The sequence below is a fragment of the Acartia tonsa genome, chromosome 10 (assembly GCF_053477335.1).
Source record: "Acartia tonsa isolate MP-2025a chromosome 10, ASM5347733v1, whole genome shotgun sequence".
Lineage (NCBI taxonomy): Eukaryota > Metazoa > Arthropoda > Copepoda > Calanoida > Acartiidae > Acartia > Acartia tonsa.
Window position 1 is genome coordinate 49,903,444 of NC_137269.1, and position 7,825 is coordinate 49,911,268.

Genomic DNA, 7,825 nt, shown 5'->3' on the forward strand with positions numbered 1-7,825 from the left:
TTTTTTATAAAATATGTATATAATATTATTTTTCTACTTTTGCTGTTTATTTTAGATTATTTGGTTTAAAATATTTTTCTCTATTTTGCAAATTAAAACTTATCATTTTTTTGTAACTTTTGATTTTTTTCAGATAATGAATATTTTGAAAAAAAAGTAGAATTTTTCCATCTATATTTGAATAAATAGCTAAGATAAATCAGGTAAATGTGATTACTTTCATTAACCTTTAACAGTCGGGCCCCTTGCCGCACCTTTATCGGTCGGTGGCGGGGGGGGGGGGCATACAACGCTCCTACCCCTATTATATCAGTTCCGATTAGATCTAGAAGGCTAAAAATTGTGACTGTCCCCTGTTTGATGAATTTCCAAATGTAAGTGAGTCAAAGTCAATTTTCGCTTCCTGCACCCTCTTATTTAGCAACATTTGTTTTTAGATCCTTTTTTACTTAAACATGAAATCTTGCATAAATTCTGTCATAGTAGAAAATAAAAAAAAACTATTATGGTAAAATCAATCTCTCTCTCTTTCTAGAATATAAATCTTTGTTATTAATATATTATATCTAACTACTAGCAGCTACTCCCACAGAGGCCTCTAGGGACACGTAAAATTGTTCCTTTTCAATCTTTACTAAAATAAGCTGTTTACCTACCAAAAATATTTATTTTGCCAATATATGGTGTTATAGTTATGTTTTAGGCTAATTATTAAAAATATCTGCAGGCCGGCGGTTTTTTTTTTACAATTTCTCTGGGGAGGATGGTTGTACCCTCTTTCAAATTAGCTATAAACCTTCCCAGGACCTATGACAAGCTACCCTGTAAAGGAGAATCACATCGGTTCAGCGGTTAGCGAGATCCTTTGGAATAGAGAGACAAATAGACATCCTGTTACTTTATTATAAGGATGTAAGGGTATCTTGTTTTAATTTGATATTATATTTTATGTGCAAAGTAAATCTACAATATTGTTGTCTGTCAGTTTATACACTTCAAATAATCTTTGAATTGTGCTCTTTCTAAACAGACTATTTCATATAAATAAAGAATATTTTCCCCATTTTAAAGTTATTATATTTTTCTTCCTAATTTCCCGCAGGAATATAAAGGGATAAGACAATGGCCGATAATTTGATGTACATCCCAAATTTTTATATATAAAATTACCCCCTTCTGTAGGTAAGGTATAGATTTTTGGTTGAAACGTTTGAACTCTCAACTTAATATACCCACTAATCAAAATGCATTTATAGTCCTTAAAGTTGTTGGCCAAACGAATAAGAAAAGGTAATTATAAATATAAAACCATGGGGACTAGTGTAATAATCATCTCAATGTCTCCTCCCTCCCTGAATTTGCCGCCATTATATTTATTAAATCATATTGGTTTGTCCAGTTTCTGATAAAAAGTGGGAGGAGTCCACATTGAGCATCATATATAAGTAAATGGGCGGAGATTTAGTTTATGTAGATATAACTACTGTTTATGATTTAGGTTTATAAGTAAATCAATGTCAGTCAGCAACTAACATTCACAGTGAACAGAGAGAAATACAATTACAGATCTACTTTTTATAATTATAAGGTATTTCTATTTCAATGTTATTATAAAATTACAACACAAATTGATATGTATACAGCATGACCATTAATAAATTGTTTTAATGATTACCAGATAATAATACTTATTTTTAAAAGCAGCATATGTCCTTGTTCTCTATACATTTCCATACCAGAAAATAAAAAAAAATTTCTACACCAATTAACAATGGAGATTTTTAGAGTCAGAGTTTTGAAAGGAAAAAATAACTTTTTGAGCAAAATGATTTTAGTCTGAAATTCTGATACTTTTATAAAACTTTTATCAAAATGTTTCCCATAACTTTTTCACTTGTTACAAAGGCGAAAATTTATTGGTTTAAATTTGCGCCTTTATGATCATTTATTGAAAATTGGGGAGGGGGAGATATGACATAAGTGAATTATTGAGCACTTTTTCTAAACTTTGGCCTTAAAAATCTCCTCTGTTATTTTTTTATATACTGTAAATATAAAGGTAACTATGCACCTTAAATAAAGGCTATATATTTTAAAACTTATTTCAAATATATTTCAAATATTGAAAATAACACCATATCACATTTCATTTAAGCTTCTGTTTCTTATTAAAAGTAGGAGGAGTCTGCATTGAGTATTATATTAATTTAATGAATGGGCGGAGATTTCTTTATTTTACATAAAATAAGAATAAACTATTGTTTATGATTTAGGTTGATAATTGAATCAACGTCAGTCAGCAACTAAAATTCACAGGGAACAGAGAGAAATCCATTATACAGATCTACTTTATATTACAAGGTATTTATATTATTTTTGAACAGGAAGTTTTTCAATATTTACGGTCGGCCCGTCCGTCCGTAATGGTCAGCTCTTTTCCTTAATTTCGACATTTTAGAAATGTCTAATAATTTCAAACTTTGTATGATGATTCCTGTAACAGTTAGGTACAATTTAGAAAGCGTAGCAACTGTATAATCTTTACCATAACGTCTGTGCGTCCATTTAATGTTCATTTTTATCCTTTCTGACAACAAATTATACATGTGTTATAATTATCTTATTTATCTGGTTTTTTTTTAAATACTGATTCCTATTATAACAAGGTACAATTGAATAAGGAGGCATCTCTATAATCTAGTTCTTAAAATGTAAGTGTGTACTGTAATTAAGCAGTTTTGCTACAAATTTACTTTAAATCTTCCCTAGACATAAACATTTATATTCTGCTCTTTTAATTCTGACAGTCTTAATGTGTAATGTCATTTGTTTCAGAGCTTCGCTTTTATGAATGTTGTCATTCTTGTTTTTCAAAAAAAAATTCCGTAAATTTTCAAATATCGCACCTACTCTATATATCACTTGATGTGTTGGTCTGTCTGTACTGCTCTGTTACAAATTTTAATAAAAAATATGCCTTTCCTCAGCTTTTATCAGAGATATATTGCAGATTTTTCTCGGAGGTCCCCAAAGTTTTATAGTAACGTTTTCTTATTCGTTTGCTTAACAACTTTGGGGACACTAGTGAATTTTGATTGGTTGATTCATTAAGTTGAGTGTTCAATAGTTTCAACCACTAATTTTAATCTACAGAAGGGGTAATTATGTGCATTATCATAGGGATTCACTAACTTATCCCTTTATATCCCTGGATTTTTCTGCTAGTCTGGTTTTTTTGAGCTTGGCTTTTATAGATGTTGTCATCAATGTTTTTCTTCAGTTCTATATGAATGTATTATTTATATTTACCGCCCTAACTCATATACGTGTCGTCCACTCCACCCATTTATCATTACTTTAGAACAATTTATTTTACCTTTTTTTCTCGATTTGTGTAAATAATTTTTTACCTAGAAATATCTGTACAACAATATTTTATGTTTTAATACTGATCCATAAAAATATTTTAGGATATTGAGAGAGGATAAACCAGCATGAATACCTGTGATATTTGTTACAAGAATTTTACACTGAGAGGTAATTTGGTTGTCCATAAAAGAGTTCATACTGGTGAAAAACCATTCTCATGTGATCAATGTGAAAAGTCATTTACGAATAGCAGTCACTTGAACAGACATAAAATAATTCATACTAGTGAGAAGCCATACTCGTGTGATCAGTGTGAAAAGACATTTAAATCTGGTTGGGAATTGGCTCTCCATGAAAGGGTTCATACAGGTGAGAATCCATACTCATGTGATCAATGTGATAAAAGATTTCTTCGGAATAGTGATTTGTCGGTCCATAAAAGGATCCACACTGGAGAGAAACCATACTCATGTGATCAATGTGAAAAATCATTTAAAACAAGTAGCCAATTGACTGTTCACAAAAGATTTCATACAGGTGAGAAGCCATACTCATGTGATCAATGTGGAAAGACCTTTGCAACTAGTGGTAAATTGACTCTCCATGAAAGAGTTCATACTGGAGAGAAACCATACCCATGTAAACTTTGTGACAAACATTATGTCTCTAGTTCAGATTTATCAAAACACAAAAAATCTGTTAAACATTTAAAAATGATAAAAAGACGTATTAATACAGCTACAACTTCTGTATCAATCAATTTCATTGAATGTGAAGAAGTTTATATCAAAGAAGAAATTAAAGAAGAAGAAATACTTGAAGAGGATCCTCTCTCTATCCAGATGAGAGCTGACAATATTGATCCTCTCTCTATTTAAATGTAAATGAATGAGAGTGTTGTAAATAGTTTTATCAGTGAATTATAAATATTATTTTACTTTCTGATATAAATATCCCAACATATAATATAATTTACTATCCAATTTCAATTAATATCCGTAAAATCTCTAATTCGTCATATTACTAAATACATCGCCCCTTGATTATAGCCTTTCTTATTAAAGTATTGACAATGCATTCATGAAGATTTCCTATTAGTGCATATAATATAAAAGAGAGGGATAGGTTTTTAGTAAAATCCGTAAAGGTTATGTGTTAAGTTAAAAACAGTAGTAGAACGATAAATATTTATGTTTACTTTCTAAAAAAAATGTTGTCTATAGTTCTTTTCAATAAGAAATACACATATTTAGTGAATAGGTATTATCCTCTTAGGAAATATTTCTCAAAATTTGACAATTTATACTCCCCCCCCCCCTCCCCCCCAGAAAAACGGCCTCCTGGCCTGACTAGCCACAGGCGCTCGGCCCCCTAGCCTGCCTAGCCGCGGGCACTCGGCCCCTTAGTTATATAACCTAACCTAGCCTAACCTAACCCAGTCATTTAGTCGGGGGGGATTCTACCAGAAACCTATCTCTCTCTTTGTATTTAGTATTAATTTATTGATAATGACAAATATTTTGTTTTTATTATGACAACATGTTTCCATGTAGAATAAATAATGTAAAATTAACTAAACAATATTTTTATTGTTTTTAGTATAAAGACACATAATTAATTTGTTTTTTTATCTTGTACCTAGTATAAATAAAATAATTGTCTGATGTAAAAATATTATTTTCAGATTAATTTATAACAAATAAAAATGCACGGAGTATAGAATCAATGAGAAAGAAGTTTTCTACTAATTTTGTGGACAAAAACGTGATATTGACATGTAATTACCTTGACATATAATTAATCTGACACCTTGTCTAACCTCAGCTAATCATTATAAATCTGTAAATAAACAGAACAATATTTAAAGCAAATAATCTTAACCCTGAATGGTTCTACACTAGAGATAATAATCTGTAAGTAATAAAGGACGTCTAAGCTCATATTAAACGATAGCGAATAAATACAAAGCATAACAACATTCAATAGGATTTATTAACATGATAAATATATAAATAAATAATCTTCTTCAAAGCACACATAACTAAAACAAACAAATTATCATTAATAAAACACATAATAAATAAATGACATTAATTATTATTATTTCTTTCGTTTTCTTTTCTTCACTCCTTCCTTCTCTTCTTCTCGTCCTTCTTCTTCTCGGCCTCCACCCACCGTTCCCATACCCCCAATTGAATTTCAAGGACCGTGTACCTCTCCTTCTCCCTCTGTAGGTTCTTCTTGGCCTCCTCCAAGTCCTTCATCGTCTCCTCCTGCTCCCACTTGAGGTCGAATACCTCCTTCTCCAGCGCCTCCCTCTCATTGCGCCAATCCATCATATCGGAATATGAATCTTCATCCAACTTCCTATACTTACGGGACGTGCGTCGGCTCTCCTCTCTGTACCTGTCCCTCTCCGCCTTGGCAGTCTTCAAATCTCCCTTGAGATCCTTGACCTCCCCCAACAACTTGGTCACGTACCTCTCAGTGTCGTCAAGGCCACTCTGGAGCAGCTTCAAGTCCTTCCTCAACTCCATATTCTCCCGGAAGGTCCTCTTGAAGGTCCCCTCGTCTATGCTGATCACGGATATGGGCTTGGGCGCTAGGTAGCTAACCACCCCGGTCTTACCCCCAGTTGACACCTCCCCCTTGGACTTCTCCCCCTTGGGCTTCCTTCCCCCTCTCTTGTTGGCGGGCCTCGGCTTAACCTCATACCCTAAACCCTGGAGAATTTCAGCTGTTTCTGGCTTCTCAGCATATCTCCACGTCTCGGCCAAGGGCAATGGCACCACCGGGGAAGACACCTGGCAGGGAGGTTCCGCATGCCTCAGACTAGCGTGGAATCGCAGAATGCGACTCGCATAGCGATATTTCGCATTAACAGTAAGGGATTGCCCCAAACCGTTGTCCGTCACGAACTCCAGAAAACAGTCAAAGCTGACCACCCACTTATACTTCTGCCTTGTGAGAAAGCTTTTGTGTAAAAGCAGAATAGGCAAAGCCATTTCTACCAACTTCTTAAACACAAAAGCATTGAACTTCTCCACCTCCCCCCAAATCGGGAAACTCTGGGGAATGTATAAGGCCGTGGGAATGCTCACTACATGGCATGAGCCACGTACGGCCTCAATGATGTTCTCCACCCCACTAATCAACTCACCAATCCTCACGACACCCAAGAAGTGCTGTAACACAGGCAGGGTAACACTGACCGGGGACTCGTTCTCTAGGAGGGCCATCACCTTCTCGGTCAGCAGGTCCATGTCTTGCGTCTCTATCGTCACCCATTGGATCTGCTCCGGACAAATCATCGGCGGTCCATCTCAGACAGGACATAGTGGTTGGTGTTCGCCTCCAACTGGGCAACTAGGTTGGCTAGGGCAACATCAGATTTGGGATACATCACACTAGACAAAGAAATAAAGCTTTAAAAATTATTCCTAAGTCACATTAACAAGTTTTAAGTCTTGTAGTTTTCTTTCCAAAAAAAAAAAATGAATTATTTATAGACGAGAAAATAGTCAATGAAATGAATTTTTCCCGTGTGAAGAAAAGATAATATGTGTATAAAAAAACGTCATATTTTTGAGCTCAAACGTTGTTCATATTTAAAGAACCGAATAGAACCAAATTTTTACGTTAAGATTTAAAACATTTATTATAATAGCCTATGTTAAAAGCTAAATCATACTAAAGTAAAGAGTTTATTGATCATTATTAAAGACCAAAAACAACTTTATGCGTATGAAACTATATCAACAATTGTATAAAATTGATTGTTTTTTGATAAAACAATATTGTTTCCAAAAAAAAACATGTAAAACTGATAAAATTAGTAAACTATACGACTTAAGCAGAAATTAAATCACTTTTGAACTTAAAAACATACGAAAAATGTGTGAATAATAACAGGCTACTTTTAAAACAATTTTTAGCAATACATAATAAGTTATGAAAGTGTGTTTACCTTTTATATAAATTCGAGTTTAATCCGAAATTGATAAAAGACAAAACTGTAATGCTAAAACTGATTTAAAACCAATAAAAAGTAAAGTTTTCCTGTATTATACACATTTTTATCACATTTTTCATAAAATTAAATTTCCGCTAATTCATAAAACATTTTGTCGCCATTTTTATTGTGTATACAACCGCGCATATATGCCGCGTAACATTTTTCTTGAATTTAGGAACAGTGTTGTCAACCATTATTTTTATCACGAAACTCATATTATACTTGAAGAATGAAAGTTGTCACCATATACTTGGTGGGCTACATTTTCTCAAAATGGATCAAAACCTTGAGATATAGGATGTGATACTTTTTGTAAATATTTCTGTAACCAGATTTAAATATGGTGAAAGATTGCATAAAATAGTTGAACTTTAATTACTTAAATCTAAAAAAAATACAGTAAATACAATAGAATATTTACAAAAATTGTTAGCCTTGTTA

At 33.0% G+C, this 7,825-nt stretch overlaps 1 long non-coding RNA gene across 1 annotated transcript; it reads left to right on the plus strand.

Moving 5' to 3' along the window:
- Positions 1 to 1,454: 1,454 nt before the first annotated feature.
- Positions 1,455 to 5,033, plus strand: LOC145330316 (uncharacterized). Its single transcript, XR_013883367.1, has 3 exons — positions 1,455 to 1,588; positions 2,274 to 2,361; positions 3,471 to 5,033. It is a non-coding gene; the product is annotated as an uncharacterized LOC145330316 (long non-coding RNA).
- The last annotated feature ends 2,792 nt before the right edge of the window (positions 5,034 to 7,825 follow it).